We start from the raw sequence: 3,290 nt of genomic DNA, 5'->3' as shown, positions 1-3,290 counted from the left end.
ATCTCCGTCTGCGCACGCGCCAAGTCGCAGCTCCCAGAGGCTGACGGGGCCCTCCCCATGACGTCTCTCAGCATAGCCAATCGGAAGCGCGGTGGCGAGGAAGGGAGGCGTGGGGCACGGGCGCACGCTCCCGCGTTCCGGGAGGAGGTCGAGGAGGCGGTGGTGGCGGGCACTCCCTTCCTGGGCCACGGAGTGCCGCCGGGGGCGCTGCGGCCGCCGGGTGTTCTAGCGTTGGCAAGAAAACAGCTGGAGCCGAGAGGGAGCGGCGTTTCGAAAACCTACTTCTGGGAACAAAGCGTAACGTGCTTGGCTGATTGCCAGGCAAGGAGGCGTGGTCCTGACCTGGCCTTCCCAGGGGCTGGTGGGAGGCTCAAGGGCGGACTAGCCATGATGAGCCCTCCGGAAGGGGATGACCCAGTGGAGGGGGAATAGGTTGCTGAGTGACACGTGCCCCAGGGAGCTTAATTGACCAAGGAAAGGGATCTTGCATGACTCTCTTTGGAGAGGCAAAGGTTGATTGACTGGATTAAGTGGTCTTGGAAGACTACAGTCTGGCCTAACCCGAACATCGTGGGTTTTATTGCTGCCAGAACAATGTAAATGCCACTCAAGCATGGCTTGAGGACTTGGTTTGTTGGGGATTCTACCTGCGTCGCCAGGTAATTTCCTCCCATTTCCCTTTGCTTAATCAGATCTAACCCTGCCCTCCTACTTCCTCCATCCACACTGCAATGTAAATTTCAAGAAGCAAGATATCTGTCCGCTTTGTTCACCTTTGTCTTGTCTGCTTTGCGGTTGTTTGTATGCCCAGATATTTGTTGGATAAATGACTGTTGTGCAAAATCAGGCCTTTGATGTTCGATTATTGATAACATTCCTGAATTGTACTGACAACAGGGCATCCATGGCTCATTGTTGTGCCAAGTCGCAAGACCACCCCCAAGAACACCACCGAGATTCAGACACTCCGAAATGCAAAAGCAAGGCAAGGCTTTATTTAACGAGCTGCCAACTCGGGCCTCGTCCTACCCACCGACACAGCGGAGGTTAGGAGGAAGCCCCGAGCTCTGATTACACAGGGCTTATAAAGGCAAAGAACAAGGTTACAACCATCAGCTGTGCAAGCAAGATTAGAACACAGGTACAAATCTGATTGGCTCGGGGTTCGATTCTAAAATGGGGTTCACGTGGTGGGGCCTGACTTCAAAGTCTGGCACCTCATTTCCCCCTTTTTCTTTTTGGTACCTTGGGAGCCAATCATGGCTCCATTCTGTCCATTTCAATGGCTTGCATGTCTAGGGGATGATATAGAGGTAAGGCATGGGCCAGTAGGACCCAATGTAGTAACCAAAGGGCCTGTCACCATTTCTTACAAGAATATTCTCTGTACCTCTGTTCTGCATGTCTCTAGTTTATCCTGCCTCATCTTCCCAAAAACAACTCTGGTCCCTTGATTTTAAAGGGGGGCTGATGGGTGAAGATCATCCATCTTCTGTAACTTCTTCAGGCTGACTCAGGGGCGTAGACCTTACCTAGCCAGGAACCTATAACCTTAGTCTCAGTCTAACTTTCTTTTCTTGAGGCGAAGGCAAAGCGGCCCAGCTGGGTGCTTGGAGACCTCCCATGTTCCATCACGGTAGTTGTCATCCAGGGCAAAGGGGTCAGCTGGCCTGGAACTTATTAAGGGTCAGTATTAGATCTTGACAAACTTGTAGAAATCACCTGTGCTTCTCTGTGGGCCTGCTGGAAACTGTTACAAAAAAACCTACAAAGAAGCTGGAATGGCAATTAAACATTTTGGTAGCCATAATTCTCCTTTTCTCACTTTGCAATAAAACAATTAATACAAAAGGAGGAAAACACACAGGCCTAAGAAAAGCTACGAGTTGGAGATCTCCCAAGCTGGCCCACAACCTCCTACAAGGGTGCAGAAGGAATGGACCCGAGTTGGCCCACAACCTCCTGCAAGGGTGCAGAAGGAGTGGACCCGAGTTACGCGTTGGAGATCTCCCAAGTTGGCCCACAACCTCCTGCCAGGGTACAGGAGGAGTGGACCCAAGTTGGTCCACAACCTCCTGCCAGATAAGCAGAAGGAGCAGACCCAAGTACAAGGTGGGCGGGTAGAGTCTCGTTTAGGAGGCCCTCCTGGTCAGTTCCGGCCAAAAACCAAACTGACTCGCGCCCTACAAGTATAAGCAAAAGCAAAACAGACAAACAGACAAATTACAGGACAAGACAAATGAAGAGCGCTGTTTTCTTACCTTCGGAGTCTGGGATCTCGGGGTCTCTGGGGCTATCCCGGACGAAACCCCAAATGTTGTGCCAAGTCGCAAGACCACCCCCAAGAACACCACCGAGATTCAGACACTCCGAAATGCAAAAGCAAGGCAAGGCTTTATTTAACGAGCTGCCAACTCGGGCCTCGTCCTACCCACCGACACAGCGGAGGTTAGGAGGAAGCCCCGAGCTCTGATTACACAGGGCTTATAAAGGCAAAGAACAAGGTTACAACCATCAGCTGTGCAAGCAAGATTAGAACACAGGTACAAATCTGATTGGCTCGGGGTTCGATTCTAAAATGGGGTTCACGTGGTGGGGCCTGACTTCAAAGTCTGGCACCTCATCATGTCTGTAACCTTCATTGCTCAGGAGCATATCTGAGGATCAGTTCAGAGTCAGCTAGGGTAGAAAAATCCATATAAAATATATATGCATACACACACACTTACACTTGAGAGCTGGGAATGTGGCTTAATGGTAGTGTGCTTGCCTAGCATGCATGAAGCCCTGGCTTCCGTTCCTCAGTTCCACATAAAAATCTATAAGTCACCCAAGTGGTAAGCAAAAGAAGTTCAGGGATAGTGCCCAGGCCCTGAGTTCGAGCCCCAGGACTGGCAAAAAAAAAAAAAGTATGTATATATACTTGGGCAGGTTGAGGTCTGAGTATCAGGGTTCAAAGCCAGCCTGGGAAGAAAAGTCCCTAAGACTCTTATCTCCAATAAGCCACTCAAAAAGGCCAGAAGTATGGGGCAAGAGTGCCTGCCTCATATACATGAGGCCCTGGGTTCGATTGTCCAGTACCACATATACAGAAATGGCCAGAAGTGACGCTGTGGCTCAAGTGCCAGAGCAAAAGTGTCTTGAGCAAAAAGAAGCCAGGGACAGTGCTCAGGCCCTGAGTCCAAGCCCCAGGACTGGCGGCGGGGGGGGTGGGGGGGGGGTGGGGGGGGTGGGGGGAGGCCAGAAGTAGTACTGTGGCTCAAGTGGTAGAGCACTCACCTTGAGCAAAA

Source organism: Perognathus longimembris, chromosome 3 (genome assembly GCF_023159225.1).
Source record: "Perognathus longimembris pacificus isolate PPM17 chromosome 3, ASM2315922v1, whole genome shotgun sequence".
NCBI classification, from domain to species: Eukaryota; Metazoa; Chordata; class Mammalia; order Rodentia; family Heteromyidae; genus Perognathus; species Perognathus longimembris.
This window is presented reverse-complemented; position numbering follows the sequence as displayed.